The sequence below is a fragment of the Erpetoichthys calabaricus genome, chromosome 16 (assembly GCF_900747795.2).
Source record: "Erpetoichthys calabaricus chromosome 16, fErpCal1.3, whole genome shotgun sequence".
Classification (NCBI taxonomy): domain Eukaryota; kingdom Metazoa; phylum Chordata; class Cladistia; order Polypteriformes; family Polypteridae; genus Erpetoichthys; species Erpetoichthys calabaricus.
The window spans coordinates 82,840,592-82,864,479 of record NC_041409.2 but is presented as its reverse complement, the minus strand read 5'-3'; the positions used below and the strand labels follow the sequence as shown (position 1 = coordinate 82,864,479).

At 36.1% G+C, this 23,888-nt stretch overlaps 1 protein-coding gene and 1 long non-coding RNA gene across 2 annotated transcripts in view; both read left to right on the top strand.

The window, feature by feature from the left end:
- The first annotated feature begins 241 nt into the window (after positions 1 to 241).
- On the top strand, positions 242 to 15,503 carry LOC114666389 (uncharacterized). Its single transcript, XR_007933629.1, has 5 exons — positions 242 to 323; positions 3,132 to 3,220; positions 6,757 to 6,850; positions 9,221 to 9,327; positions 15,470 to 15,503. It is a non-coding gene; the product is annotated as an uncharacterized LOC114666389 (long non-coding RNA).
- A 610-nt stretch (positions 15,504 to 16,113) lies between these two features.
- vipas39 (VPS33B interacting protein, apical-basolateral polarity regulator, spe-39 homolog) overlaps positions 16,114 to 23,888 on the top strand; it is a 136,428-nt gene continuing 128,653 nt past the window's right edge. Inside the window, exon 1 of the mRNA XM_051919775.1 lies at positions 16,114 to 16,138. The gene's annotated coding sequence lies outside the window, so the exon portion shown is untranslated. The remainder of the gene's footprint in view (positions 16,139 to 23,888) is intronic.

Below are 23,888 nucleotides of genomic sequence, written 5' to 3'. Positions count from 1 at the left end.
ATCCAATCCATCTAACTGAATGCATTTTTTAAATTTTAATTTTAATGCTTGAATGCGTTTACTGACACGCAGAAGGTTTTATGCTTACAAGTGGATTGCAAACTGTTTTCATTTGATAAAACCATGTGACGATCGGGTGCCCCTGCTTGACACATTTGCCCCCCAAAACAACACGCCTCACTTCCTGTCTGTGAAATATAAACAAATGGCTCGTGGCCCGGACACCCTGGGGGGAGACCTAGATAATGTGATTGATTTTTTTGGGGGTTAACGAGCGTAATATGCCCGGAAAGAAGAGAAAATATAACGCAAGGTTTCCACCTGTAAGTAAGACTTGTCAAGTTTTATGAAAAGGTAACAGACATAACACAATGAGGGGAGGAGCAGCTTGATGTGTCTTCGTTAGAAAGGTGTGAGGCTTTGAATGATGCGACCTGTTTGCACGACGCGAGCACTAGAAAGTGGTTTACGTTGTTCATTATATTTTCCTGTATGGGCTAGACTTTTTACGTTTAAACTTGTAGTGACTCGCATTCTCTCTTTCAATGTGCCTTGTTGGGCTGCGCGCATGTCTTCATTGACGACGTGCAGATGCTTTTATATTGTCTGTTGACAGAATTCAAAGCAGTATGGAAACTGGACAACATCTTAAGGTAATTTTAAAATTATTTGGATATATGGTTATCGTTGTTTACCATCCCTATTTAAACACTTGATAATACCCATACGAAATGCCAGAGTGATTTTTAGTAAATTCTAATGGTGTTACAAGATCGCCAGGACCCTGTTTTCTGGAGAAGTTCGGCTCCTTTTCTTAACGAAATTTTGTAGACTCTTTCGTTAAAGTATAGAATACTCTGAGGTTGCATCACTTTGCAGTAGGCACCGGGATGATCAGATTTTCGATGATAAAACGTGCGCAAAACCAACAGCGGTCAAATTAGTGCAATCCCCCTCTGTCCGTCAGAGAACGTGAAGTGAGCGGTCATCTCAGTAAATTGTATAGCAAAAGAGATCTGGGACCGCAACGAATTCCTGAGAAGGAATCAAAGAATTGACCTTTAAAAAGAATTTTAATGAGAACATACATTTTCCCCAGTGTTAGGTTATGATAGTTGCTTTCCCAGATTGTCCATGTATCGCTATCAATAGGATGATACTTTGAGATGTGTTGCTACAGACGGATAATGAAAATTAACTGGACAGAGAAGGTGGCACATGAAGAAGCGATGGAGAGGACGGGTATAGGGAAAGAGTATTCTGGAGGAGACGAAGAGAAGAAAGATGGGATTCGCGGGATATACGTTGAGGGGAGTCAGCTGGGTGATAGAAGGAAGAATGGATGGGATCAGAGACAAAGGAAGACAAAGATGTGCGGATGATATAAAACAGTATCGAAAGTGTGATGAGAAGCAACAAGAAAGGCACAGAATAAGGGGAAGTGGAAAGCCATGGTCACCAACTTTCGGATTAAATAAAGTACAAAAGAAAAATTGGGCGTTGCTTAATGCAAATATTCCTCAATGTCTAGAATTTTGTAGAGGATACGTTTAAGATCTAATAAATAGACTTATTTAATTATCCAGTAACAATAAAAATTACAATTCAAAGACAAGGACACATTGCAGGTCAAATTCAAACAAAATATTCATAAAACAAATACAATTTATGAAAAAAAGTTTAAAGATAACTCTACATTGCTTTTATATTTTTACATTCTGACATAGTCCACGTACACCTTTACATACCATCAGCAACAGAGTGTAACAAAAATCCAAAATACTTACATCAGTCATGTCACGCCTACAAACATCACTCGCGACGCCTCCACTAAAAAGCGTGGTTGTCGACTCGTGCCTTAGTGATAAAATGTGGTGACATGTAATAGTAATGAAAGTCACAACAAACCCCAGACATCTTAATTCTTAACTACCGGTATTGAATACCTCGGACTCAACCGTATTGATTTTTTTTTTACTCTTTGAATTATCCGCCATTTAGCCGACATCCGCTAATGATGACGTGTGATTGGCATGTCGCGAGATCAGGGGGCGGGTCGAGAGGGACTTCGGTGAACGCGCGCTAAATTCTTTCCAGAATACGGGGCTCCTTGTCGGAGGCTCTAGCTCTCCTGAGATGCTGTTAAGCCAATTTAGAAGATTTTTTTGGATATTCGGAAACTTACGTTTATTGTTCCCCATTATTTTTTTACGTTTTAGCCAAACATATAATGTAAGTAAATAGTTTTTTTGGGCGTTGTTTTACTTTTTACTTCACATTCAGTAAAATCATCTGCAAAGTGAAGTCATAATAAATCCTGCCCCTCACATTTGTTTGTTTCAGCCTGTAGTTTTTTACATTATGGACGTAAAATGTTCAGTTTATTCTCATTATAGTTTAGATTACATTGAAAAACAGTTTTTGCAAGTCTGAAGATAAATGTCTTTATCAGTGTTATTTGCATCATGTTGTTTTCTCTGGTCGTACTTTGCTTTTTAAAATGGTAAAACGCACCAGAGAAGCTGCTTTTTATTTATAGTGTAAGCATAGACGTACATGCGTGGGTATCAAAAAAATGTATTTTATAGAAATAGTGTGAGGGCACCTTTCAAGGAGTATCCTTTTATTATGTTCAAATTGTATTCTTTTTTTTCTTTCTTTTTTAAATATTTCAGGTCACTTTTCTTTTGGCATTAACGTATATGCTGTTAAATTAACCTCTGTTTTTTCCCGGAGTATTTATTGACATTGGAATAAGTTCTGAATCCTTTCTAAATGTACATTTTTAGTGGAAGCGATACATGCAATAAAATGGTTTTTATAGATTCGAAATTGGTCCATCGGTTGGTGTTTGTGCAAACGTGGGTCCTTTTGATGAAGTGCACCATGACCAGGGCAGACTTCTGCCATGTGCCCAGTGCTGCCAGGATAGGGTCTGGCCTCCAGTGACATTGAAATAAATTAGGATGGTTTGATAATAATATTCGGTTATGCAAGAATTTATTATAAATGTTGTGGTTGAGACACCGCAGCACTCCAGTAAGTCTGTTCGGCATCTGTACAATCCTGATATTCAGTTATATTTGTGTGTTTGCTTTGTGCACTTTGGAACCCTTCTAAAATTTCTGCAGTACTTGTTTATTTTAGGCCCGCATTAAGAAAATAATGCAGAAAGACAAAGAAGTTGGAAAGGTTGCATCTGCAGTTCCTGTTCTAATATGTATCCTTTCAAAGGAAATGAATCTTAGCTTATACTCTGTTCATATAGACAAGCTTAAAAATTTGAATATATGTGAGACATGGTGTTTTGTTTTATTTGGTGCCTTCTAATAGGAATTCTCCACCCAAAAATGCTATTTTTTAATATGTTAATTTACACCATGTAGTTTGTTGTGGTGGCCAAGAAAATGTTTTCACATTGAATGGAGAGAGAGTTAATAACAATATAAATGAAAAGATAATGGGAAATATATCCATGGGAGAAAAAAAAAATCTCACGTTACCCAGTTCACAATCCATGATGTCAGTTTACCAATTGTATGCTCACAACATGCAATCACATGCTTTTTTGCTAAAATTTTGCTTAATAATAATAAGACACTTGTGTCTCCCCTCATTCATTGATTCAGACTCTTGTCTTCAATTCAAAGCCTTTCCTATAAGGCTTTATTTTCCTGTTTATTCCAGAAGTAATTATTTAACAATAATTTAGCAAAAAAGCAAGTGTTTTACATGTTGTGAGCATACAGCTAGCCAAATCTCATGTAGGTTATGCAATAAACGTAATACATTTTTTGTTTTTTATTATATATATATATATGTATACACTTTGGATGTTTTTAACATTAGCATTTGTCACTATAGGTTTGTATTCTATCATAAATGCTTTTTCCACTATTGTGCATGAAAGCTTGAGATTTAATTTTTTTTTCTCAGAAACACCACTACAAAGAAAATGGGGTTTTTAGGTTACTTACGATTGTGTTTTTGGGTGGGATATTCCTTTAAATAACAGAAATGTAATTATTACCATGTATAATGAATGCCCTGCTAGGATAGAATGAGAATCTGTCTACAGATGATAAAGCAGTAACCTGTCAACCTCCATATTTTTCTTTTGAGTCATTCTACATAGTACATAATCTACTGAGCATTATTAAATATAGGAATATTTGAATTATTCTTGTAAGTAAATATTTTATATGTAAAATTCTGCTAGGCAGAATACCTTTTTTGGAAATTGGTTATATCTGAGAGACACCTTTTATAAAAATATGAAATAAAAAATAACTTGGTTATCGATTTAATTTTGAAGATTATTTTGTATTACATTTTATGAAACCCCAATGTATTTCTTTATTTTTTGCAAGGAAGTGACCTGTTGCAGTTTTGTCAAAGCAAGAAAATGACTCTCTTTGACTGACTTTTTCAGATTTCATAAATATTGAGATGCTGCATTCAAAACTGTCATTTACCGTGTGCTTAAACAGATAAAAATGAAAAACGAAAAGAAAAATATTTGGCAGAAGCATAAAATAATGTCTCTTCCTGTGCCTGGAGTTTTCTGACATACTCAATTTTTTTACATTTGGTATGTGTTTTCATCTGTTTTCTTTCATTTTATCAAAGATTTCATACAGCAGTCATTATCATTTGATTTAAAAGTTTGTCCCTTCACCTTCTTTTACAGCAAAAAAAATACATGTGTGTGCAAAAGTTTTAGGCAGATGTGAAAAAAATGCTGTAAACAAAGAATGCTTTCAAAAATGGAAGTGTTAATCATTTATTTTCATCAATCAACAAAATGCAGTGAATGAACAAAAGAGAAATCTAAATCAAACCAATATTTGGTGTGACCACCCTTTGCCTTCAAAACAGCATCAATTCTTCTAGGTACATTTGCACACAGTTTTTGAAGGAACTCAGCTGGTAGGTTGTTCCAAACATCTTGGAGAACTAACCACAGATCTTCTGTGGATGTAGGCTTCCTCACATCCTTCTGTCTCTTCATGTAATCCCAGACACACTCGATGATGCTGAGATCAGGGTTCTGTGGGGGCCAAACCATCACTTCCAGGACTTCTTGTTCTTCTTTACGCTGAAGATAGTTCTTAATGACTTTGGCTGTATGTTTGGGGTTGTTGTCCTGCTGCAGAATAAATTTGGGGCCAATCATATGCCTCCCTGATGGTATTGCATGATGGATAAGTATGTGCCTGAATTTCTCAGCATTGAGAACACCATTAATCCTGACCAAATCTCCAACTCCATTTGCAGAAATGCAGCCCCAAACGTTCAAGGAACCTCCACCATGCTTCACTGTTGCCTGCACACACTCATTATTGTACAGCTCTCCAGCCCTTTGACAAATAAACTGCCTTCTGCTACAGCCAAATATTTCAAATTTTGACTCATCAGTCCAGACCACCTGCTGCCATTTTTCTGCATCTCAGTTCCTATGTTTTCGTGCATACTTGAGTCGCTTGGCCTTGTTTCCACGTCGGAGGTATGGCTTTTTGGCTGCAACTCTTCCATGAAGACCACTTCTGGCCAGACTTCTCTGAACAGTAGATGGGTGTACCTGGGTCCCACTGGTTTCTGCCAGTTCTGAGCTGATGGCACTGCTGGACATCTTCCGATTTTGAAGGGTAATAAGCTTGATGTGTCTTTCATCTGGCTGCACTAAGTTTCCTTGGCCGACCACTGCGTCTATGATCCTCAACGTTGCCCGTTTCTTTGTGCTTCTTCAAAAGAGCTTGAACAGCACATCTTGAAACCCCAGTCTGCTTTGAAATCTTTGTCTGGGAGAGACCTTGCTGATGCAGTAGAACTACCTTGTGTCTTGTTGCTGTGCTCAATCTTGCCATGACATGAAACTGTCTTCCACAACCTCACCTTGGTAGCAGAGTTTGGCTGTTCCTCACCCAGTTTGAAGCCTCCTACACAGCTGTTTCTGTTTCAGTTAATGACTGTGTTTCAACCTACGTGTGACATTGATGATCATTAGCATCTGTTTGGTATAATTGGTTGATCATACACCTGACTATAAACCTACAAAATCCCTGACTTTGTGCAAGTGTACCTATAAGAATTGATGCTGGTTTGAAGGCAACATGTAGTAACACCAAATATTGATTTGATTTAGATTTTTCTTTTGTTCGCTCACTTTGCATTTTGTAAATTGATAACAATAAACAATCATTATTTATATTTCTGAAAGCATTCTTTGTTTACAGCATTTTTTCATACCTGCCTAAAACTTTTGCACAGTACTGTATATTCCATTAGAGTCAAACATTTTTTTCATTCATGTAATTTCTTGTAATTGAATTTGTCGGTGGCTGGCATGAGAATGTTGTGGTTAATACTGCTGCCCCATGGTTCCGGAGCTCTGAGTTTAAAGCCCATGTCTTCTCATTGTTTGTGGAGCATGCACTTTCTACTTATGTTTATTTTTCTCCCATATTCCCAGTGAAGTGCTTGTCTGGTGGATTGGTGATTCTAAATTAGCCCAATGCGAGTGTGGGTCTGTGAATTGGTGAACTCTGCAATGAGCTGGTGTTGTTTGTCTGTTTTTTTTTAATTCTTTAGCCATATTTTGCTACAGGGTTATTGTAATTTTTGTTTAGTATTTTGTAAGAAGGCACTTAATATGAAGATATTATTTCAGCAACTGATAACCATTGATTGATTTGAAACTTTTCTAAGGAAGATGATTCTGCCATTCTCAGTGTTTTTCCTTGAACTTGAGTTTAGCAAGAGCCTTGGAGTTGTTCTTAAAATCTCTCTTAACAAAGAGCTGTCAAATCACCCAATCAAAGCACACAAGAACAATGACGCAGGGACATATGTAAGTGAATTTTTATATTCCCACGTTATTCAATTTCAAGAAATGCCTTTAGTCGTGGACAAACTGAAGCTTGATAAAATACAATGGTGGACTGAAAACATTATTCCAACTCATTTGCAACTCTTGACATGACATGACATGGCAGTGCTGCAAATGTATACAGTTAGGTCCATAAATATTTGGACAGAGACAACTTTTTTCTAATTTTGGTTCTGTACATTACCACAATGAATTTTAAATGAAACAACTCAGATGCAGTTGAAGTGCAAACTTTCAGCTTTAATTCAGTGGGGTGAACAAAATGATTGCATAAAAATGTGAGGCAACTAAAGCATTTTTTTTTTAACACAATCCCTTCATTTCAGGGGCTCAAAAGTAATTGGACAATTGACTCAAAGGCTATTTCATGGGCAGGTGTGTGCAAATCCGTCATTATGTCATTATCAATTAAGCAGATAAAAGGCCTGGAGTTGATTTGAGGTGTGGTGCTTGCATGTGGAAGATTTTGCTGTGAACAGACAACATGCGGTTAAAGGAGCTCTCCATGCAGGTGAAAAAAGCCATCCTTAAGCTGCGAAAACAGAAAAAACAATCCAAGAAATTGCTACAATATTACGAGTGGCAAAATCTACAGTTTGGTACATTCTGAGAAAGAAAGCAAGCACTGGTGAACTCCGCAACGCAAAAAGACCTGGACGTCCACGGAAGACAACAGTGGTGGATGATCGCAGAATCATTTCCATGGTGAAGAGAAACCCCTTCACAACAGCCAACCAAGTGAACAACACTCTCCAGGGGGTAGGCGTATCGATATCCAAGTCTACCATAAAGAGAAGACTGCATGAAAGTAAATACAGAGGGTGCACTGCAAGGTGCAAGCCACTCATAAGCCTCAAGAATAGAAAGGCTAGATTGGACTTTGCTAAAGAACATCTAAAAAAGCCAGCACAGTTCTGTAAAAACATTCTTTGGACAGATGAAACCAAGATCAACCTCTACCAGAATGATGGCAAGACAAAAGTATGGAGAAGGCGTGGAACAGCTCATTATCCAAAGCATACCACATCATCTGTAAAACACGGTGGAGGCAGTGTGATGGCTTGGGTGTGCATGGCTGCCAGTGGCACTGGGACACTAGTGTTTATTGATGATGTGACACAGGACAGAAGCAGCCGAATGAATTCTGAGGTGTTCAGAGACATACTGTCTGCTCAAATCCAGCTAAATGCAGTCAAATTGATTGGGCGGCGTTTCATGATACAGATGGACAGTGACCCAAAACATACAGCCAAAGCAACCCAGGAGTTTATTAAAGCAAAGAAGTGGAAAGTTCTTGAATGGCCAAGTCAGTCACCTGATCTTAACCCAATTGAGCATGCATTTCACTTGTTGAAGACTAAACTTCGGACAGAAAGGCCTGGCAGAGCATTAAAAAGGAGGAAACCCAGCATCTGGTGATGCCCATGAGTTCAAGACATAAGGCTGTCATTGCCAGCAAAGGGTTTTCAACCAAGTATTAGAAATGAACATTTTATTTCCAGTTATTTAATTTGTCCAATTACTTTTGAGCCCCTAAAATGAAGGGATTGTGTTTAAAAAAAAATGCTTTAGTGGCCTCACATTTTTATGCAATCGTTTTGTTCACCCCACTGAATTAAAGCTGAAAGTCTGCATTTCAACTGCATCGGAGTTGTTTCATTTAAAATTCATTGTGGTAATGTACAGAACCAAAATTAGAAAAAAATTGTCTCTGTCCAAATATTTATGGACCTAGCTGTAAATATGCAAACACTTGTGCTTAACTGAGCATTTCAAAGTGTGTTTTAAATATCTTGTCTATTCCTCTATTACTGACATGATTCTGTATTATATAAACGTGAAACTTGTGTCTAAGTTAAGCTCTTATTTTTAATTATTTATTCAAAAGAAGAACATGGTTGTGTGTTGCCTAAAGGGACTTAGAATAGTAAAGACAAAGCATATGAATTTACATAACTGAGTGTAAATGTTTTCACAATGCTTAAGATAAGTTGAAACCTAAAGCTGGGAAAAATATTTAAGAGTCAAAGATACAATACTTCATGATCAATTTTAAGTTTTTGAATTAAGGCTCATTCTATTCTTATTTCCGGTTCATATTTTTGCCTAAATTATAGTCTGATAGCAGTGCAGTTTCTGTCTCTTTTTATATATTTTTAAAAGACCTAAATATGTGAATTTATTAAACTAGTATCTATGTATGTTTGTTACTATCACATATAACTGAATGAGGTAAATTGCAATATTCTGATGAATTTATATGATGCTTGTTTTGGTGCATACCTTGGTGAAAAAAACAACAATAATAATTGTATTTGTTGTTTAAGACAGCAGTGCATTGAAACAGAGAAGCATTTTCATTTCTTAAAGGATATGGTAAATCGCTTCTCATCTCTCAGACCATCTCAGGAACAGGCCTGTAGCAAATCGGGTGGCAGGTTGGTATATTAAAATATTACATTTTGGCCTCTAAAATCCATGAAATGTTTGTTTTAATTAATCATTCTTGTCTGAATGGTTATAACTGAATAGCTATTGAATTATAATTGAAACATAACTTAATAATTCTAATGATAATGTTACTTAAGCATCATACCCCTGAGATACAATTTGGAGAGCATGGATTGTAATGAGCAAGAAATCACAGTAAATTATACCGTATAATGTCCTTTTTTTAAACAATAAATGTATTAAGTATTAGTTTTTAATGTCAGTGTATTTTTTTAATATAATTATTTAAGGTATACATATTGTACAATTATGTTTAAGGTTCTCTGACCACCTGCTGGATTATCTTTATTCTAGCCATAGCTGTTGAATGCTGCTAGTGACCAGGCCAAGGACAGGGGTGTTAGATTTTTTGTGTGTGTTTGTATCCTGCTGTTGACTAGCATCTCATGGGTTAGTTCCTAGCGTGTGCCTTTACTGCTAGAGTAGCACCCAGCTCCCCATTGTCCTTTGCAAGAAATGGGTAGATGGAGGAAATCCTGAATAATTCAGTAACATTAGTGACATCACTTGCTCATATGGTGATCTGTTTAAATAATTAAAAATGTAAACAGTACTCTTGGGAAATTGTTGGGGAGAAGAAGGGGGTGGTAGAATAATCTTGCTACCATATACAGTACTCCAACATCATTTCTCCATTTTATTGTTTTAAGAAATTGCTTAAAAAAACAAATAGTGACCATGAGATGTCAATTTTTCATTGTGCTTAATTACAATCTATATCCACATAATGAAACTTTTGACTACAACTAGAAACCATTGTTTTTATAAATGTCAAAATATTTCAACCTTCAGTATCATATTGTCAAATGCTTCCTTGTATATGTAAGGGATTGGCTTACAGTAAGGTATTTATCAAACTTTAATCACAGTTATTACTTGTATGCATGCCCACATAGCTAATTATTTGTGCTTCTAATGATATAATTATATATTTTCAAAGGTACAGTGCCTAATAAAGTAATCTCTTTGGAAGTTTCATGTTTTATTGTTATACAATGTTGTATCACAGTGGATGTAATTTGGCTCTGACACTGATCAACAGAACAAGACTCTTTAATGTCAAAGTGGTCTAAATTAATTACACATATAAAACAAAAAATAAAACTGATAACCTAAGTATGCACGCCATTCATGTCAATATTTAGAAGATGGCATCCATCACAGCCTTGAGTCTATGTGCATAGGTCTTAATCGGCTTAGGACATTCGGAAACTGACATTTTCCCCTTTCTTGTTTGCAAAACTGCTCAAACTCTGTCAGGTGTCATGGAAACTGTGAGTGCACTACCTTTGTTGAGTCCAGCCAGACAATTTTAGTTGGATTGATATGTAGACTCTGACTGTGCCACTCGATTTAACATTGTTGTTTTTAAGCCATTCCTGTGTAGTTTTGGCATTTTTTCTTGTTGTCATTGTTTTACTGGAAAACAAATATTCTCACAATGTGCAGGTTTGTTACAGGCTACATCAGGGTTTCCTCTAGGATTTCTAGCATTTTCTGTATTCATTTCCCCCTCTTTCCTCATAATCCTTCCAGGACCTGCTCCCATGTGCCTTCTGGCAAACTCTATCTGAAGTGTCATTTGTTTCAGTTTAAAGAGTGGCTTTCTCTTTACCACTATCCTATTAAGCTGCGACTAGTGAACCACCCAGGCATAGTTGTTTTCTATCCAGTCTTATTCAGTGTAGCTTGTATCTCCTTCAGTACTCAAGAGTCTCTTGGTGGCCTCCCTCAGTAGTCTTCCTCTTACATGATCAATCAGTTTTTGTGGATGGCCTGCTTGAGGCAGATTTACAGCTGTGCTATACTCTTTCCATTATTAATGAGTGATTTAAACTTGACTTCTAGGGCTATTCAGTGACTTAGGTATTTCCCTACACTAATGCTTCTCAATCATCATTTCACAAAGTTACTTGGAGTGTTTTTTGTCTTCATTGTGTAGGTTAGGTAATGATACTGACTCCCCACAACATGGACCTTTCACATGCAGGTGCATTTATAGTGCAATCAGCTGAAACCCCAGATAGATAATCTCAATTGAATTAAGCATGTCATACTTATGCATGTCAATTAAGTGTGAATACTTATGCCAAAAATTATTTTATAGTTTGTATTTGTAATTAATTTAGACCACATTAAAGAGGTTTGTTTTCACTTTGACATTAATGAGTCTTTTTCTTTTGATCAATGTCAAAAAAAAAAACAAAAAAACAAACAACCGAAATCCACAGTGACTGAATGTTGAATAACAAAAAAAGTGAAAACCTCCAAGGGGTGAATATTATTTATAGGCCCATAAAAATTTTTAGTACTTCGATATTGTTTATCTTGCTTTAAAGAAAATCTGTGAAAGAGCTGGTTCATGAATGTGGTTTAACTTCAGGTCAGGGTTGCATTGGGTAAAAAACTGTCCCAGCACCAGCAAACACAAGATGCCAGTCTACCCATGCAGGGCCCACACACCCATGCTCACACTCTCTCACTGACATTATAGATTTATCAGCTAATGCTAACCTGACATTGACATTTTTTGTGGGAAGTAGGAGGAAAACTGGAGTACTCTGAGAAAAACTCCAATTCCAAATATCTGCTGTTAAATTAAAATCCAATATGCTGAACCACTCATCTGCAATGAATTCAATGTAAAGCTGCGTGTTTTTATTTATTTTTTTTAAAGAATGATGATGGTGATGGACATGTTGACAGATGAGTTTAGGCAGGAGTCCCCGTGGACTATGATGTTTGCTTATGACATTGTGATCCGTAGCGAGAGTAGGGAGCAGGTTGAGGAGACCTTGGAGAACTGGAGATATGCTCTAGAGAGGAGAGGAATGAAGGTCAGTAGGAACAAGACAAACTACATGTGTGTAAATGAGAGGGAGGTCAGTGGAATGGTGAGGATGCAGGGAGTAGAGCTGGCGAAGTTGGATGAGTTTAAATACTTGGGATCAACAGTACAGAGTAACTGTGGAAGAGAGGTGAAAGTGCAGGCAGAGTGCAATGGGTGGAGAAGAGTGTCAGGAGTAAATTGTGACAGACCGGAATCAGCAAGATTGAAAGGGAAGGTCTATAGGACGGTAGTGACACCAGCTTTGTTATATGGGTTGGAGATGGTGGCACTGATCAGAAAGCAGGAGACAGAGCTGGAGGTGACAGACTTAAAGATGCCAAGATTTGCATTGGGTGTGACGAGGATGGACAAGATTAGAAATTAGTACATTAGAGGGTCTGCTCAGGTTGGACGGTTGGGAGACAAAGTCAGAGAGGCAAGATTGAGTTGGTTTGGACATGTGCAAAGGAGAGATGCTGGATATATTGGGAAGAGGATGCTAAGAATAGAGCTGCCAGGCAAGAGGAAAAGAGGAAGCTTATGGATGTGGTGAGAGAGCAAGATGAATATGACAGGAAGATATGAAACAAGATGATCTGCTGTGGCAATCCCTATAGCTGGAGCAGGCGAAAGAAGATGATTTTTTTTTTTTTATTTATTTATTTTTTTTAAATAGAATGATTAGATCGTCGGTCTCTGAGTTAACAGCAGACAGCAAATTAATTATGCAATATCAGGAGCAGTATGAGCAGGTGTATTTAGTGTAGCACAGTAATTGATTACTTAAGAACATTTGCTGTGTTTCGACTACATATTCTCTCGGTTTATTTGGAAACTCTAAACTATCCTTTAATGAGAGTGGGTTTGTGCATAAATATATCCTGCTCACAGGGAATTTAATGGTCTGGTATTGTTAGTTCACCTTTTACCAAGAGTTGATGTGGCCCCTGCAATTGTGTGAGATTTTCTTCATCTGCAGTGCTAAAGATAGATTGAAATGCCAACAGCTATATTTGTAATTGGGTAAGTCTTCCCCGTTGCCTCTCCAACACAGCTCTGTTTGACAAGAACATCCTCCAATTGTCACTAAAGTCAATTAATTTGGGCTACAAGAAGGAGAAAGTAAGTCTTGTTTTTGAGATAAAAGACTTACCTGACAGAAGAATGTGAAGACAGAGCAAGTGATTGGTCAGGCTATCAACCGACTTTAACATATAGAGATCATTGGGCAGACAACGTTGGGGAAGGAGGGACTCTGGTGGGGATCCAGTACTAAGATGTGGTCCTAAGTAACAACAAAGAAGAGAAATGAGCTGGTGATGTCTGAAGTGGTTAAAATGAAAGAAGAGAAGTATAAGCGGAGAGCAGTGAGCCAAGCAAACAAAGGGAGATGGTCTCTAGGAGGCTGTAGTCAGCAGAGCCTTAACCTGGTGTGACATGTAGAAGACCCCTCAAGCCAGGCTGAGTTTCTTTATCAAGTTCACCTGTGGCACTTCCCAAGTCCCAGTAAAGTTTAGTTATTGTGTGACTCAGTGTCCATTTTCCAGCTCTGTAGTGTACTAAACCTAAGCTTGCAGCACTTTCTGTCTAGCTGCAAAGTGGCTTCTGGCAAGACCAATATAGATTTCACCATAAATGCCTGTTGAATCTTATTGAAGAGGTAGAAGATCATAGGTTGGACGCAAACAAGACTAGCCTTACACAATCTCTTCAGTTAATCCACTTTACTCGGCAGGGAAGTCAAGTACTGAATCTCTCCAGGAAGGAGAGGTCAGCATTTTGCGCGGGAGGCAAGTGGAGCATGAGAATGGACCTTGAGTCTCCACTGATGTTCCCAAATAAGATCACCACAACCTTATTATGCCCAGACATTGCCTGATGGTCCACTTCTTTCAAGATAGAAGTAATTGTAAAACTTATGGTCCCATGGGAGCAGGAAATGGAGATGGCCTTTGGGGAAAAAAAAAAGAATATGTACTATATATGGAGCTGATAGTGAACTGCAGAAAAGCAGTGGAAGGCAGCCATCTGTCCCACAGAAGTCAGTTGTAGAGGCTTCACTGGAATCTTAACCCACCGTCTGCTAAAGTCCCAGGGAGATACTGGATTAAGAATAAAGAAAGCAATCAAGGTTGGCAGAAGAGGCAGAACAGGGGACCTTCTTGATGTGGCAATCCTGCAACTGTAACCCTTTGGCACTGTCAGAGGTGTGTCAAGCAACAATGACCAGTAGGTAGCCGATTATTTGTGATTTATATCAGACATGCTTGTGAGAATAGTAAATCTCACCTTCCAGGTTGATTGTATCATTAAATATATATGATTTTGCTTTACTGGATGGTTCCTTCATTTGTTAACCATGTAGTGGGTGATGCAGTGTTAGGATCATTCTTATCGTCATTCTTCTGTGCTTTTATTTTACTTAAACTGTAAAGTAACCTTTTCTGTTAATGTATAGAGAAAAAAAACAAATATATTGTGAATACATTGCATAGTTTACAAATGGACATGCTGTGTCTGCCTTTTAACTGTAAGCTGTTTTTACAAGTAACATTTTTTTCTTTAATAATGTACTCAGTGGCCTATGTGTGACCCACAAAATCATGCTTAAAATGTATTTGATAATATGAATTATACATATGTAAATGCATACTTTTGCCTCATTAAACTTTTTGAATTGAATTTGCCATGATAGATACTTTATAAAATTATCACAGAATATAAAATTACATTAAAGATTATAGAATTATATATTAGAGAATATTGAAATAAGAATTTCTGTTGTTACAGGTGCTAATTAGCATTTATTTTCAATTTCAGGTATGTTTTAAAGTTAAAGTTCAGACATTTTGAACTTAAAGAATAGGGACATTTCTTTTGCCTAGCAGATCAAAAAGACTAAATGATAGGCTATTCATTTCTCCAAGAATTAATATCTTTTTCATAATTTCCTGTTTATTTAATTTTCTGTCTTAAATACCTCAGTTTTACATTGGTAGGAAGTGTACTTTACAAACTTTACCAGTAATCTACTGAATTTACTCAGGCTACATGAATATTCAGACTTGTGATAGGAAAACTTTGACTTTTTATGTGTAAGGACATCTGTTCAGAGTTCTGTGGTAGAGTGGTGTCTTAGCCAGTTTATTTCCCCCTGTCCTTGAAGAAATAAAAAAAAAAAAAAAAAAAAAGTAGAAGAATGAATATATACAGTAATGGGTTCTCTGTTTGTATTGAAGAAAAAGTTGGCAAGATGTAGGGGCAAAATACAAAGAACATGGAAAGAAACAGAGGACAGGAGGACAGATGAAAGGGTCTACTGGTTTCCCAGATTCTGATGTAAGTGTTTTTTCTTTTTTTTTTCTTTACAAAATTATGAAACCAATGCATTGGTATGGTCCAGCAGACTGGGTTTGAATTATAGCCCACTTTAATGTCTGTATGAAGTATGATCATTTTCCCCATGTCTACCTGGATTTTGTTTTTTCAAAAAACATTTTTTTCCTCCCCACCTCATAACATTCAAAAGATTTGTATTATGAGAGATGGACAGTGTGCGACTGTAAATTGCCATGGTATGGGTGAATTTGGATTTATGTTTGAGTTTGATTTGCCAATTGACCAATATTCCCATTTTGCCCACGATGCTGTATGGAATAATATGACCCTGAATTGTAATGTTTGCAGTTGCATTTATACAGTAAATCAAAAGGAAAAAACACTAAATTGTGCAATTCATTAGATGTTATCAGAGTGCAGTGTTTGGATGTAATAATAAATATTTAAATGAGTAAAAGCCAAATATAGGTTTTTCTTCATGTTTAGGATTCTGAACCAGAGCTGGTGATCTGCATTGAAAACAAGATATCACAGAGGGCCTTCAAAAAAAGAAGTGGACAATCTGAAATGTGAGTAGTGACTTAATGAAATCCTTTAACTCGTAAAGGATAAATACCATATCATACCATACCATACTATTTTCTAAGCCCGCTAAATCCTGAGCAGGATTGTGGGGAGCTGGAGCCTGTCATAAAGGATATATATAAATTTTAAGTAATTTTTAAGTAATTTTAAGTACATTAATTCTACATTTGTCAGTCTTTGTGTGAGTGTGCATAATCCTGAAACCTATTTAAAGTTTTCAGTGCATTACCAATGCCTCATCTGGTATTTATTTGTGGATGACTGGATGTTAAAGGTTATGTATAGAGGGATAAGATTGGGGCACTAAGCAAAGTGAAATATGCAAGGGTAAGTGGAGGTAAGGAGTACACGCAACACTAATTAAAAACAAAAAAAAAAACAAATCTGTGGTCCTTGCAGCCTTCTTATTATTGTCCAGGCACTCTTGAGTATATTTCCAAAGCTGTCCATCCTACCTCTCAACATTCTTTTCCCTTAATACACTTGCCTCTTCTTCCTCTTCTCCCATCTCCAAGCTCATCTGATTGAGGAGGTGGAGGACATTTATAAGACTAGTTTCAGGAGTGTTTCTGATGCTGTTTCATCTTGCTCATTTGTAATGTCACAGCTCTCAAGAGCCTCTTCAGGGACCTGAACAATTGTAGCAGAAAAATTCTGCTGCCTACTGAGTACCTAGGGAATTGTTGCTTGTTTAATGCACCTCACACAAATACAGCTTGCATTTTCCTTGGGACTCGCTGACAGAGAAAGCATCCAATGAAAAATAAGCAAATTGGCCATTGCTTCAGAATGAGCCTGGTAGTGGGGTCTTTTCACAGTATTTTTGAGCTCCAAAACTTTGATACTTGAATGGCTTTCATTACAGGCAATTTTAAACTGAAAGAGAGATTGTTTAAGTAGCTTGTGTGAAAAGATTTCTGTTTTCTCTTGAGCCTTTACAATTCGATAACTGTTGCATATTGTGTTTGGAGCTGTCTTTCTGTATTAATAACATATGTAATGGCATATATGCTTAAAAAAATTCAGTTTTACAAGACACCTGTAAACAAGCAAATAGCACATCTCTGGTGTTTAACTGCTGGCTAAAAAAAAATAACTATGCTTGTACAGGAGGTTGAGTTGAGGAGGGTGTAATGTATTCCTTTGCAGTAAATGATTAACATTATTACAGCTTATTGCACCTTTACATTTTGAAATACAATGTTTTTACTGCTAAGAAGTTTTTTAAAAAAGTACATTTGCAAACCAATGAGTACCATTTCAAACTGCCACTCTTTGAATGAGGAAGAAAACAAAATTATAGGCAACTGATCTACTAGCCAGGACAAAGCCACATCTTGAATGATTTTGGATATGAAAAGATACAAACAGGTTAAGAAATGAGTAGATAATATTCTTGTTGTTAGAAATACAATAATTGTGCCACAGAAGAAATAAGTTTCTCTATAGATGTCAGACTGGATTAACACGTAAAGGAGTCATCCCCTAGAAACATTTATTTATATAGCACATTTTCATACAAATAATGTCGCTCAAAGTGCTTTACATGATGAAGAAAAGAGAAAAAAAGACAAAGTAAGAATTAAAATAAGACGACACTAATTAACATAGAATAAGAATAAGGTCCGATGGCCAGGGAGGACAGAAAAAACAAACTCCAGATGGCTGGAGAAAAAAAAAAAACAAATCTGCAGGGGTTCCAGACCATGAGACCGCCGAGCCCCCTCTGGGCAAACCACCACCAGGGCACATTCACAAGGTAATGTCAAAACTGATTTATTATAAAACATCTCTAAAATGTTATTAGCCCAATATGACAATGATTACATGTTGTTGCTATGAAATAATTTTTGCTCTGCTTGACATACTTTGGCATTCAGCATATAATGTCAAATGGTAATGGCTTTTCAATAAAATGCTTCCATTTCATCAAAACATCTGCATCCATCTCAGGTGAAGTCAGTTTTCCAAAATATTAGGGAATTATTGAGAGAACAGAGAAGTAAACATGCAGAATATGTCATGAGTAAGCTTATACTTGTGTGTTCACTCCTGTATGCTGATTCAGAGATCTGGCAGTACACAAAAATGGCAAAAAGGGTTTGTGGTGGTTGTAAAAAAATAATAAATAAAACAAGCGAGTCAAACTATTTATAGATACTCTTATAAATTGCCAAAATTGTAAGTAGCAGTGTGCCTTTTTGTTCAGAGCCTAGAGTTGTATGATTTTTTTTCTTTCCCAAGATTAGCATTGTTCTACAAGAAATTATCAGGTTTAATTTTTTTTTTTTTTTTTTTAATTTTGATTTTTGATTGAACAGAACTTCACTCTTTTTGTAGTCAAACACTAAAGAATTAAAGGCAACCATCTTTGATTTTGTATTTTATATTTAATTTCAAACAGTAGGATCAGGATCAGAAAGCAGATTAAATTTCTTTTGGGGGGAAAAAAGCTAAACTTTAAAACATTTTTTTATTCAAAAGGATAAAAACGGCATTCCACAATTATTTGAATACTCTTGTTGAGTAGTCATGTCCATATATTTTAGACAGCCAGAATGACAATGTACACAACTTCTTGAAAATTGTCAGCAGTGTGAATGTATATTTTTAGGGTATAGAAGGTCGAAAGTTATGTTGGCACATAAAGGCTAATGTGTTTTGTTAGGAAATAGAATGTACATTCCTTCACGTCATTTATATAAGAGAAACTTCCTTTAATAATACAAAGGATACTGAATGGTTATTTCTGTGGACTTCCAAGATTGTCCAAAAAGGTGCAAGAGCACATACATAAGAGTATCCGCTGAGAATGGCTCATACTCCCTAATATACACACGCGCTTCCTTTAAATTGGTTTCCTTTATAATGTCGACAACTAAAGACCATACCTTTTTTTAAAAACATCCATCAAAAGTGGTAATGAGCTGAGAACTTAACAACAGATGTCACTTGTTACTTTTTATGCTGTCTTATTACCACCACTAAAAAACGTAACTAGGCTCAAGAAGCAACTAAATCCAGCTACAGTGTGTACTTCCAAAGGAGGCCAGTGGCTGGATGCAGGAAAAGTCACCATTGAATGTGGTGGTTCTTAAACACTTTGTCTAGTAAATTTTGAAAACAAAAATAATGAACTTTCTCATTTGAGTCCAGCAATTAACTTTAGTCTGTATACAATTTACATAACCTGACACCCCTAAATTTCTGCTTGTCCCTTTATTGGATATTTCTTTCTAAAAGACAATTTTGCATTGTCCTTTGTCATTTTCTGTACTCTTACTCTTTGTCTTTCATTGCTGCATTTCATACTGTTAATGGCAACAGTGCATACAGTTCCCAGTGTTCTAAAACCAGTTTTTAGTATATCTCACACATTCTTTTTCAAAATTTGGATTTTTTGTTTAGTCCTGTGAAGCATTTAATAAATTATGCCAATATTATGCTCAGCCAGTATTCGCCCGATTACAGCATTTTATTATTTCAGGAAAACTGGTTCAGCGCAGTAGCACTATAGCCTTCAACCATACAGAGAAAAATTTTTTTTTACAAGGAATCCAATACTTGCAAGATCCATTATCAAACATGGGTATCTCATCTTATTACTTACTGGAAATTTCCACGTAGTATAAGATTTAGCATGCCCACTGAATCTTAGTGAAGTACATTTAGCAAAATCCATGAAGCTCAGGTATAACATTTGTTATTTACTGCTTCTTATGTTTATTTTAGAAAGCAGGATCACCCTATTATCACAAACTCTCATGCGGTATTAGTGCAAGTAATAATGTTACTTCCACTTAGGACTGCTTTTCATTTTGTAATGTTTAACATGAGCTGAGCGTGCCCCTTAGGATAGTTGTTTAAACAGAGAAACAAAGCTTACCATTTTCTTCATACAGGACAAGATCAAATTACTTCAGTGGTTCACACCTGGTAGGCATCAGCCCAGTTCTGACTGCTCCGCAGTGAAGATGACTTCTGAAAATGTCTACCTTGTCTCAGTTTTATCACTCTGTATATATGTAATATTTCTGTGCGATATTTATTTTGATACAATGTTTTATCCGACTGGCTTCAGTATTTAAATTGTGGACAAGAATTCAGTTTTTTTTTCCGTATGATGAAAAAGTATGTTTACCTTATTGTGATTTAATGTTTAAAATTGGGTACTAGTTTTATGTTTTGGATTGTGAATTTTTGTTGTGTATTTATGCTATTGTATACACTACAACGTTTGATTGTTATTGGTAGTTGGTTTTCTTAACATTTAAGAACCTTATACCCAAGCTTGGATTAGTACCTCATAGCTGAATATTAGTTCCAAAAGGAGCACAAATGAAAGATGCAATGAAAATTGTTTTAGACTCTGAGCTCTGTTTAAAAATATATACTAGTGTACTGTACATATATACAGTAAACTATTACTGGTTTGTTTATTTGAAGATACAAGACTATTTTAGTTATGACTCTACACCAATATTTAGTAAGTGTTCTATGTTCTATAAAGAAGTGGCTATAGTCTATCAATAACCATTGTAAAGATATGCCCAAAAATCTACTCAAAGTGACATTCAATTCATTAATAACATTTTTCACTCTCAACAGTACTAAATGGACCTAAATATTTTAAATGTTTTTAAAACATTTATCCTTTACAGTGTACTGTGTTTATGGTGCCATTTTTAAGTCCAACATCCAAGGTAGAACATTCTTCCTATTTTTAAAAGTGACAATACCTAAAACTTCAACCCAAAAGCAGTCACAGCTTCTTAAATTTATGCTGCTATTTATATACTACTACAGTGCTTCTAAAAATTACTCGCCCTTTTTAAAGTTTTCATGCATTAATTGCTGTACATAACATTGAGTTGCTGTGGGTGAAATTTTGCCTTTTTGACACTGATCAACTGAAGACTGTTTAATATTGGTCAAAGTGAAAAACGAATCTCTCCAGAGTTGTCTAAATTCATTTTAGAAGTTACATGATTAGTTTAATGGTGATCACCTGCCTTGGGTTTCATTTCATTGTAGTCTTAACTAAGGAAATCAAGTCTGCAAGGTTCATCTTGTGGTGACTTCTGCAAAAGTGACAAGCTACAGTGGTTTATATTGGAGGTACTGTGCAGAGAACAACTGTGCCTGGCTGCTTCACCAGTTGCATCCTTAGAGTAAAGTGGTAAAGAAAAGCCTCTTTTTTTTAAATGCAAACAGGCTTTGCCAGGCATGTGGGAGAATAGAGTCAGCTAGAAGAAGGTTCTATGGGCTGATGAAACCAAAATTGAGCATCCTGCAACAGGGATGCTTCTCAGTAGCAGCCCCTGGAAGTCTTGCAAGGCTAAAATTAAGTCCACAAAATACAGTGAAATCCTTGAGGGAAAAACTGTTGTAGTGTGCATAAAGACAGTGCCCTTGGAGATTTGTTTTCTAGCAGGAAAATCACCTCAACCATAAATCCAAAGCTGCACAGGAATGACTTATAAACAACAATGGTAATGTCCTGGAGTGGCCAACTCAGAGCCCAGATCTCATTTCAACTGATAATTTGTGACTGGAGTTTACAAAGGCTGTTTGACCACAATCTCCATGCAAACTGTCTGAGCATGAGCAGTTTTGAAAAAGGGTGGTGGGGTGGTGGTTGAATGTTTAGATGAGCAAAGCTGAGAGGGAGAGAGAGACCTATGCACACAGACTCAAGGTTGACATGCCCGCCAAAGACACATCTACTTCTAAATACTGACTTAATTCATAGACATTCACCCCTTTATTTAGCGTTTTATTTTTGAAATAACATCTGTTTTTTGATGAAACAGATTGTTTTCTCGATTAGTGTCAAAAAAGCCAAATTAAAGGTAATTCAATGTTTTATAAGGATAAACGGACGGATCCTTTGTTATAGGCATTTTACCTCAGTTGATGGGGTTAAACACATTGGCACACTACAATGGCTGCGTTATTTTATTCCAACTAGTTTTAAGTAGTAGCAGCAGCCTTTTATTACTGTTAACAAAGCATGCCTTTTTATTAAACTGCTTGCTCTAGCTTAGTTTTGATTTCTAATTGATCATTGTGTCTACATGCACAGGCTTCATAACATCCTAGTACAGCATTTTAAAATATTGCTGAGTGGGTGGAAGGTTGCATAGAATAATAGTGGTGCTCAGCTCACTCCTGTCCAAGGTATGTATAAGAGAAAGCCTTAAAGAGGCAACCTCTGCTGTTAAATATGTGAGCCCTCATGCACATTTATTATACTCTCTCCACGGTTTAGAACTATTAGCACTCACACCACTTAATTAAGGGACAACATTTATCCCCTGGTACTGCAGCTGTACAACAACTGCCATGTGTATACCCATTGTAAGTTTCTTTTATGTATTATCTTAAGTTATAGTTATTATTTTGGACTGTGCTAGTGTCACTAATCTGTGAAAGATAACATTCTTACATTGCATAGAAATGAAAAAGGAATCTCAACATTAAAGTGAATATTGAGTACATGGCTCTACAGCATATGGAGATTACCCAGCCAAACTTTATTTTGTATAGCACCTTTTATAGTGACCACAAATCACTTTTTAAAGCAATCAAGAATAAAAGATACAGTATAAACAAACAAAAAAAAATACACTACAGTGAAAATATCAAGAATACTCTGGTAAGAACAGAAGGTAAAAAAAAATCCAAATTTTTAAAACAATTTTAAAAATGAAACATGCTTTAAAATTATATTTACATAATCCATTGGACAGTGCACTTTGATTAAAGCAATTCTTTACCATTAGTTCTTCCCTAAACAACTTTGGACTCCAGGTACACTTCTTGGTGTTCTAGTGTTTGAACAGATATCTGATCTGCATTGTATTAATTTTTTCCAAAATAAAAGTAACTGCTGTGGCCACTGATTGATGACCAAGTGTGACACCAACACATCCTATACAATTTATTATCCCCTTCTACAGTATTGTTTTATAGCAGAATTGCAAAAATTACTTGATTTAGCTAATCACCATTTTGATGTAGTTGGTAATGAAATAAATAGGTATTGTCAGTGATAACATTCCTTTTTTGTTAAAATAATTAAAATGTTTAACAGTCAATCATACAGTCCATCAGGTTGGAAAACAAGCTAAAGTATCCATTATTACATTGTTGAAGTCTTAACACAGAAGCAATGAGTTTGAAGGTATATTGGGCATCCCACTATTAGACAAAATGGAAACCCAAAATACTAAGGAAATCAAGTAGTAAGGAATTAGTATTGGGAATTTCACTAGCTGGTCACAAAATGTTAAACAGCAAACACTATTAATGCCAAGTGCAGTTCCATTCCTAGTGCAAAAGTGTCATTTAAAAAAAAAAAAAAAAATGCTGCAAATCCCTATTTGCATTCCAAACAAGACAATTTCCTGTCTATGTTTATACTGTGTACATACAATTCAAAACCAAGCAGAAATGACAATAGATTTAGAAATTTAGTTTTCTAATGATTCAATGAGATACTTGAACGTTCTTTTACTGACATAATTAGGATGCTTAGACCAAGGATCCATCACACTGTTCAATTTCAAGCAAGTGTAAATGCCTTAGTTGAAAGTGGTGCATGTTCCTGTGGCATAACTCTTTCTTCTGTATGCATTTTAAAGAAATATATTCACATACATCAATCACAGATGGTCATAAAATAGCTCATGCCCTTGAAATACCCCTTTCTGTTACCTAAATGCCACTCTT